We start from the raw sequence: 10,409 nt of genomic DNA, 5'->3' as shown, positions 1-10,409 counted from the left end.
AATCTTCTTTTTATATAAATTTTTGTATTATGAGATGTGTTTCATATTTTCCATCAATTTATGGTTCAATGAGGTTGATGTTAGAAGCACAAGCATGATGTTATCAATGATTCATGTGTTTTTATTCATATTATATACATATCTAAGAATTATACAAACTGTACATATGTGCCATTCTCTTCCTTCCTTTCCGTCTTGTACCACACACCAATGCCCATTTAGTCTATTTTAAATAGTAACTTTTAGCACACTATGTTTCCAGCAAATTTGTTTTTACTTTAATGGACTGCAAATATATTGCAAAAATGAGAGTCCACAGTTTATATTGGAAACCACTTGTTAACTTATACTGCTTTATATGTAGAATATTTAATGGTGCAGAATTATCCCAAATTTTGCACTCCAAAGGCTGTTGCAAAACAGCACTTCAATGTGAGCTTTTATATTTTAAAGCTTGTTAAAAAAACCCAGAAAATTATGAATAAATATCCATTGCATATACATGTATTCTCATGCACAAAAATCGTGAATAAGTGAATTTTGCTGATACTAGCCCGTAGTGAGGAAAAACACAAACAAATAAACTGACAGTTTCCACTTTGAGGTCTTAAGTATGAGCTTTTCCTGTCCACCTTTAGATACATGTATCTTGATAAGATTTTTGATAATTTGCAGATGTAAAGCATCAAATTGATTTTATTCAGTTGTATGTACAAAGTGTAGTTGAGAAATCGTGTTTCTCATGTTATTTATGAATTGCCGTTCCAAGGATGGTGCAAACATGCATCGTGAATTTTACATGTTTGTGAAGGTTTTTTGTAACTTTGAGACTGAAAGTCACCATGGGGCAGAATGGAGCTTTGTTCTGACTCATAAGGTCTAATGAGGAATTTTCAATGTGATATAATGATATTTAAGTAAAGCAAGATACTTTTACTGTATATTTTGACAAAATTGAGCAATGGACTGAGAATATAAATGATGCGTTCGTGGCTGTGGTATATTTATTGAAAAGTTAATAATGTATATGTGCTCTCTATTTGTAGTTGGTCAATTGAAAAGGTGTAGTATTGTATTTACCTGTCCTGCTGAAAGCATAAAGAGAAAATGCATAGAGGCAGAGAAGCTGTTTTTGCACTTGATTCAAAGTCTGCCTGAAGTGAGGCAGGAAAACACTTTGACCAATAAATCTGCCTCTTGTTCACTGGCCCGTTGTTAACTATACGGTCAGTAATACGGTCGGCCCTCGCAATAGATGTCTTCCATTTACTCTGCTGTGCGAACTTACTTACCCTGTGATGACAAGTAGGAATCGGGGTAGAATCCCCCTTTTTCTGCTATGAGAGATCACATAACTTGTCATGTATAGCTTTTTTACCATGGTACTCCAGTAATGAGTCAAGTCACCAATTTCATGATTTATACCCTTATATACCATTATGCATGCTTTGTCGAGTAAAATGGCCTCGCCTACAAGATGCATCAGTCACGTCCAAGCCGCTAAACTGGCATGTGTGCAAATAGGTCGCACAGTCCACTCAGCAAAGTGAGTGGAAAATACATGTCTTTTGTGAGGGGCCAACTGTATTACAGACCATACAATTTAATAGCAAGAGATCGTCACCGAACAAGAGGCAGATTTACTAGTGCGTTTGATTGGCTAAAACATGGTAAGTTAAGTGAGAAGGCAAATTGCGGTTTCATGATGATAGTGTGATGTCATTGCCATTCATCACAATGGAAATTGGTTCTAAAGAACCTCACCTGGTCCAAGTGTTTTATGTGCACACCTGATTCCAATCCAAGCTATAACAAAAGCTGGTGACATCATCACTTCATACTCTGTAGCATGTCATTCTAGAAGTTAAGAAGAGTTATGATTGAAGGGTAAAAGGTATGCCAAGTTGGCACCTACCTGAATTGATTAGCTAAAAATACAGTAGGTCAGGTGAGAAGAGAAACTGCTGCTTTATAATGATGAATCAACGTGTATCATGAAGTCTGCATGTAGTTGCAATGAGCTGCTTCATGCAAGTCCACTTGCCCCTTTCAGACTAGTAGCATCGCACGGCATTTTTGTCAAGATACTTGCCCTAGTCCATTGCCATGAAGTCTCCAGCTGATTTCAAATCTTGTACATATTGTACATGATACAGGTATCAGAGCCTTGAACATGCTTTTAGTAACCAAATGAATCTGACTACAGGAAAGTATTCGCTTTGATTTCACCGTCATGGTCACTAAACGACAGATCACTTAAACATGGAAGTACTATTTTGATATACATTATTGGAAGACCAGCACATTGGTATTCTATCAAATAAGTGAATTTAATTTTTGTGTGGGAAAAAAAAAATGGAACAAGTTGATGCTGTGTTTCAGAGTTCAGGTTATCAGGTACATCAAATTTATTGCACAAAAGATTTTTAATTATATACATTATAATCAAAGCATTCAAAACATATTTCAGATGGTTATGAGATGCATTGCCATTACTGAAATCAACCTGGGGCTCAGCAGCTGGTGTGTGATAGAGCTTCGATATTTCTCTGTGATATCCAGTACTCTGTATTGTGTGATATTTGTTTTATACTTAAGTGTATTGTGGGTAATGATACTATTTTTGGTCTATCAAAGGAATGTGTAAATCACAAAATAGTTGACAAGAATTGACAAGAAGATGTTCAACCACAAAAGTGTGGGGAATGGAAGAGGCAAATGAACAATTATGGTATGGTACAGATAACATTTTCTGAGGTGCGGGAGAGTTTTAAGCGTAAAAGGTCATTGCGACAAGATTTATGAATTGTGATTCCTCACGTAATGCCTCGAGATGTCAGCTTGTAAAAGTTGTAAATCATAGCTGAGATGACAAGACCTTGTATCTCAAATTTTGTTATTTTTGAAAATGACTTTTTTGGATTAATGGTCAGATAATCTGTTCAGTGATGTCCAGTCCAAATCCTAGCTGTCCTACACCCAAAATAAGCCACCACAGTGTGTCAAAGGAAAGGGAATCCCATGTTACAGTGCTTTGGCTGCCATGTTTTTTTGTTTTGTTTTGTTTTGTTTTGATTTTTTTTTGCTCTCATGAACGTTTGACATTGTGTAGATACAAGGCCTTGTCACCTCTGTGACGATATCCAAATTAGGCAAGAGGAAATGCAGTAATTATGATTATTGTGAAGAAGCATTAGCTAACAGAACTACAGCGTCAAGTTGCCATCCAGCTTGCTATGTACTGGCTTTGAAATTTTGTAGTATGAAAGATCTGATATACTTCATAGATCTTTTGTGATATTTAGCTGCCCATTTGATTGTGTTCTGTTGGTAACAATATGTGAGCAAAACCAACATGGTTTGATGAGTTTGTTGTAACAGTTGCAGCTTTTACAGTTGTACATTCAGCTAGAAGGTCTAGGGATCAAGCTCCTTGAATCCATAAAGGAGACTTTACCCCAAGCATATAGTGGCTTCTGTATGTAGAAAAATTAGTGTCTGATTAAAGTTTGACAAGCCCTTAAAAAAAGAAAAAAGAAAAAAGAACTTAATCTGGTATGAAGTATATGAAATTGCTTTTGTGTGGTAGCTACATGTACACACCATCACTCACCTTGTTAGGAATTGATGGGATTGATATTTTGGCTCTGTACCTGTAGCGTACGGCGCATCAATCACTTGCACAGTAGGATCAGAGCAGACCCCTCTAATGCATCATTCTTCATTGCACAATTTTGAGTGGCAGCTGATTGCATTTGTTCACATTTACATGTATATTTCAGGATACATTATATAGCCCAGTTTGGGTTAATTACTTTACATAATACACTAAGGCTGAAATATAGTTGTTTGAATGGAACTGTTCACTGCTAATGGTGTCCATTAATTACTCTTTCACTATCTGAGGTGGCCTTCTTTAGTATAACACGTTTTAGTAATTAAACAAAAGATACAGTAATGTATAAAAGATGTGATTTAACTTACAGATTTAACCCACCATTACATTGTAATGTCACAAAGTTTTGGGTATTCCTTCCCAATCTGTTGTAGTAGGTCACCTGAGCTGTGGTGTCCATGTTGTATGGCCATGAAGCAGGCGAGGGAAGAAGACAACTCACTTGCTATTTGTCAATCACATTTAGTGACACATGGTGATTGAAATTAATTTTCTTCAGATTATGTCAGACATTTATGCACTATATGTTGGATGAGTATATGTTATGGACAGCTTCTATCAAGTTCAGGCTAAACCTCTTCCTCTTTTTCATTTTACTCAAATTTCAAACATGGCCCGATTACACAAAAGTGGTTTAAAGCAAATCTGTTTTATTGAATTTGGTCCATGGACTAAAATGCATAGGCATACCTGTCAATTCTTGGTATTGCCAATGCGAAGAAAACTCGTGCGCACACTGAAGAGCCCTGTCACAGATGCACTGTGGAATTCCTCGGTGCCATTGTTGCTTCCGGTTGTCTTGCGCGCGTCGCAGTTCCCATACCATTCAATGGAGTTATTTGTCTGCTTTTACGTTATTACTCCTTTTTTCTTGGCTATAATTCAGCTTTAAAAGAGTTGAAAGTTTCTAAATTTTACTGATTTGCAGTCACTAGAGTCATGGTTCACTACTGCGAGGCTTCAATGTGCTGGTCACATGATGGAAAGGGAAGAAATATTCGACCAAAAATACATGCCATGTTTTTTTGTTTTGTTTTGTTTTGTTTTGATTTTTTTTTTGCTCTCATGAACGTTTGACATTGTGTAGATACAAGGCCTTGTCACCTCTGTGACGATATCCAAATTAGGCAAGAGGAAATGCAGTAATTATGATTATTGTGAAGAAGCATTAGCTAACAGAACTACAGCGTCAAGTTGCCATCCAGCTTGCTATGTACTGGCTTTGAAATTTTGTAGTATGAAAGATCTGATATACTTCATAGATCTTTTGTGATATTTAGCTGCCCATTTGATTGTGTTCTGTTGGTAACAATATGTGAGCAAAACCAACATGGTTTGATGAGTTTGTTGTAACAGTTGCAGCTTTTACAGTTGTACATTCAGCTAGAAGGTCTAGGGATCAAGCTCCTTGAATCCATAAAGGAGACTTTACCCCAAGCATATAGTGGCTTCTGTATGTAGAAAAATTAGTGTCTCATTAAAGTTTGACAAGCCCTTAAAAAAAGAAAAAAGAAAAAAGAACTTAATCTGGTATGAAGTATATGAAATTGCTTTTGTGTGGTAGCTACATGTACACACCATCACTCACCTTGTTAGGAATTGATGGGATTGATATTTTGGCTCTGTACCTGTAGCGTACGGCGCATCAATCACTTGCACAGTAGGATCAGAGCAGACCCCTCTAATGCATCATTCTTCATTGCACAATTTTGAGTGGCAGCTGATTGCATTTGTTCACATTTACATGTATATTTCAGGATACATTATATAGCCCAGTTTGGGTTAATTACTTTACATAATACACTAAGGCTGAAATATAGTTGTTTGAATGGAACTGTTCACTGCTAATGGTGTCCATTAATTACTCTTTCACTATCTGAGGTGGCCTTCTTTAGTATAACACGTTTTAGTAATTAAACAAAAGATACAGTAATGTATAAAAGATGTGATTTAACTTACAGATTTAACCCACCATTACATTGTAATGTCACAAAGTTTTGGGTATTCCTTCCCAATCTGTTGTAGTAGGTCACCTGAGCTGTGGTGTCCATGTTGTATGGCCATGAAGCAGGCGAGGGAAGAAGACAACTCACTTGCTATTTGTCAATCACATTTAGTGACACATGGTGATTGAAATTAATTTTCTTCAGATTATGTCAGACATTTATGCACTATATGTTGGATGAGTATATGTTATGGACAGCTTCTATCAAGTTCAGGCTAAACCTCTTCCTCTTTTTCATTTTACTCAAATTTCAAACATGGCCCGATTACACAAAAGTGGTTTAAAGCAAATCTGTTTTATTGAATTTGGTCCATGGACTAAAATGCATAGGCATACCTGTCAATTCTTGGTATTGCCAATGCGAAGAAAACTCGTGCGCACACTGAAGAGCCCTGTCACAGATGCACTGTGGAATTCCTCGGTGCCATTGTTGCTTCCGGTTGTCTTGCGCGCGTCGCAGTTCCCATACCATTCAATGGAGTTATTTGTCTGCTTTTACGTTATTACTCCTTTTTTCTTGGCTATAATTCAGCTTTAAAAGAGTTGAAAGTTTCTAAATTTTACTGATTTGCAGTCACTAGAGTCATGGTTCACTACTGCGAGGCTTCAATGTGCTGGTCACATGATGGAAAGGGAAGAAATATTCGACCAAAAATACCCCTGGATAAAGACAGAACGTGACCCCAGTGCATATGCAGCCAAAACCGGGGCAAGTTCGTCCCCTGAGCTATCCCATAATATATCTAAAATGCTGCTCTGCGCATGGTGCATAGGTATTGGCGATACCGAGAATTGTGTATATCTGTGCATATTCATTACTAGATGTGTATTTTTGCAAGCAATCCGTCACACACATCCACACAGACAAAATCGTAGAATCCATGGTCTAAATTTAAGCTACCTGTGCGAATTTTGGCTTATATGCATGTCTAGGTAAAGCTATGTGCTCAGGAACCTGGACTATGTTGCGTAAAGAGATGCAGTCAAACATAAGTCAGAAAATCAAACGTATGTAGGTCAGGTGTCGGCCAATCAGAATTTAGCATTCAGAGACTTACGTTTGATATTCTGACTTGCGCTTGATCCCAGCTTTTTATGTAAGAGGGCCCTGGTTGTCTAATGAAGATTCTGGAGGGAATTATAAAAATGTGTGGAGAGCTGTGAGACATTCCAGTCAGAATATTTGAAAGACTATTGATCCAATACTCTAAATGATTCTTGCCTTTTACCGCGAGGTTTTATGAATTTCCATTGTACCAAGTGGATTTTTAAAAATTATAAATGATTTAACTTCCACCTGTGGTACACTGAAGTGCTCAACACCAAAAAGCCAGCCAGTGGTACATGGCATTCTTACCTCATTCATTTTGTAATTCTGAAAAGGTTTTCTATTTTTCATCTATCTGATATGTTCTTCTTCTTTGTGCTCTTCATTTATGGCTTCATCAGGGGAATCTTTATTATTGCTGCTTGAGGTACTTGTGTTGTGTCATTCATTTTGAACAAAATAATGAAGTGAATAAATTGATAGCATACTATTATAAGATATTATGAGAACATTTACCCTTTAATTGTTCACCTTTGTGGTCTCCTGCTGCTTTATAAATTGTTGCAAATGTCTCCTCGACTTTAAGAACACGTTTATTTGTTGTCCCACTATGGCTGCATTCAACTGAGTAGGAAATGGTGTCAATGTACAATGTATGGAGACATTTCACCATTTGTATGTGCATACACAAAATTTGAAGTTAAATTTTGACTGTAACTTTTACTTGTATAACTCACCAACTCGAAACTTTATTTTGATTGAAATATATGTTTATAATTATATATAGGGCCTGCATATTATTTATATTATAGGCCTATATATATATATATATTATATGTATATAATTATACACATGTATATATGTATATATATATATACATATATATATATATATATTTATATTTATATGTGTATATACATGTATATAACGTTGCTGGGGTGGCAAGACCTCATAACTACAAATGTCAAATGTTCAGGAGAGCAAAAAGACATGGCCGCCAAAGCACTGTATCAAATTTGGAAAGCCTTTCCTTTGACATGTCGTGGTGGCTTCATTTTGGGGGTAAGACAGCTAGGATTTGGACAGGACATCACTTTAACTGATTATCTGACCATTTATCAAAAAAAGTCATTTTCACTAAAATTTCAGATTCGCGGTCTTGTCGCCCTAGCGACGAATTTTGTATGTATGTGAACATATTAAGTACAGATAAGAAAGCATCTCCGCCCCATTTTATGCATGTGACTGCAAGTTGCTGGTTCTTAGTGGATATTCTAAAAGTAAATCCATAAAGTACAGGGTGTAAATGCATGTTCGCTACTCCTTCAACTTCAATGAGTTAAGAACTGCAGTCTGCAAAAAAGATTTTTTTTTTTTTCTTTCAGAATCTTCATGTCATTTGAAAAAGAGCATTGCATTTGAATAATATATCAAATGGTAGAACTCTGGGGTAGACCTCCCTTTTTCTAATGTAATGTCTTCATGGGACTACATACATGTATATACATCAAGTGTAAAGTGCTTCTGTATTTTGTGTCATCCACTGCTTAGTTATCAAAATTTACTTGAGAGAGCATCATAGCCAGGGAAGTTACTTTATCTATCATTTTTAGGCACTTATATACTGTAAAAGTGGATATTTTTGCATGAGTAATTGTTCACGCTTGGCTTGGTGAGTTTCATGTGTTTTTAATTCCACGTAATCAAGACAACTAAGAAACATATAGCATGCAAAAATATTTGTATGCTCTTATTTTCACGCTAGTTTCTGGTTGCGCGAAATGCACAAAAATTTCAACACCATGAAAATTTCCACTTTTACAGTAGTATTTCTCATGATATGAAAATTAAAGACAAGACATCACTATGATATAGAAGTACTTGTGTGGCATAAATGCCACCTGATAAGTCATCTTTTTATTTGATATTTTCAAACATTTAGGTAACCACTATTTATACTGTATTTAAACAATGAATTTTCAGCAATACAAAATAAATGCCTGACAACACATCCCAAACCAAAGATGATTTTCCCTCAAATCGAATAAATACACCCCACAGAATCATGAATTGCAGATCTGTTACACAGTGATAACACTGCTGCCCAAAGTTAGCTGTACACAGGAAGAAACTTTACAAGGTACATGTAATCTATTAAAGATGGATTTTCTTTGCAGAACATTATGGATGGATAAGAAATTTTACCAGAGAACGAAGGATTTTACAGAAGTTGTCTCGAGTGGTCTTCAATCTTCCATGTTATGTTTTTCTTTCAACTTGGTGACCATTCTATTGATCATTCTTGAGCTACCCATAACAGGGGTAGATCCAGGAATTCCATAAAGGGGAGGTGCCTTTGCAAAATTAAAGAGGGCGCATGCACCCCCCCCCCCCATTTTTTCTTTTCATTTCTTTTGTTTTAAGCAAAAATAAGGAGGGGGCATGTGCCCAGTGCGCCCCCTCTGGATCCGCCACTGCATAAGACTATTCAGTTGAAAATGACATTTTAACCACCCACATGTACAGAGCTGATTTTATAAGGCTTATTTGCTCTGTCATATCATTTTTTTTTTTAATGTGCCGTGTCACACCAAATGCAAGCAAATGAATCCACCATGGGCTGATGAAAATATAATCACCCTTCTGATATTGAACGCATGGATAAGCTTTAAACATACTTTGGCATTCCTGGTCACATACAATTTACAACATAAAAAGATATTTTTACAATTGTTGAGTCTATAGTATATCAAATGATTTTATGTATTGTATTTCTGACTTTCCGAGGCCCATACATATTATCACAATGGCTTGAAAGAGTAATGCACCTTTAAAATAACGATATCAAAGAAATTCATATCCTATCATGTAAGCTTTGTTGCTAAAAAACCAAAAACTTGATAAAACAAAACATGAACATAGTAGGTCCATCACTCTTAAGCTCTATTGGATACATGCCAAAACAATGATGTTATACTAATCAATGAGAAATTGGAAAAGCATGAAGTGGTAGCTCTTACAAGCACTATGTTTTGTCCACCAAAACAGTAGTGCTTGTTAGGGTTTCAATGCCTAGATGCTCTTATGGAGGTCGTTAATTCATACGTCACAGACGCACACAAAAACTGAAATCACAGTGGAGGTTACGCAGAATCTGTTTAATTAAATAATGATTAATGAAGTCTCCCTCTGTACATGTCTCAAAAAAGCTCTTTACAATACACAAAAATCATTTTAATCACATGCATGCACCTACATGTAATCAGGCATACACATTTGAGACTGTATTCTGTTTAATAGGCAGCAAAAGAGTCCGATGTACATAAAATTCAATTTGCACATAACCATTTCTAAGGTGTTTAGTACACTCCTAAAAAACAATCCAGAGAACACATGAGAAGCTTGAGAATCTTGAGTGAGGGCAGGGATGATAGATTATTAAAAAATATATTTTATTTGAACTCATTGAAATCACTTAAAGAAATGGTTGTCCTGGCATCAGCACACCACAATCTGTGGAAACTGTTGCACCAAGAGTTGCTTCCCACACTTTCCAGATGGGACAAAAATATGGCTCAGCAATCCAAAATTTCCACTATCATTACAATAAATAGCTGCCAATTTCCATGTGGGACATGTATTACACACACGGTATGCAGGCTGAAATTTGTATGCACAA

The sequence above is a fragment of the Diadema antillarum genome, unplaced genomic scaffold (genome assembly GCF_040938485.1).
Source record: "Diadema antillarum isolate AM-2024a unplaced genomic scaffold, OU_Dant_1.0 scf00000056, whole genome shotgun sequence".
NCBI lineage: Eukaryota > Metazoa > Echinodermata > Echinoidea > Diadematoida > Diadematidae > Diadema > Diadema antillarum.
This window is presented reverse-complemented; position numbering follows the sequence as displayed.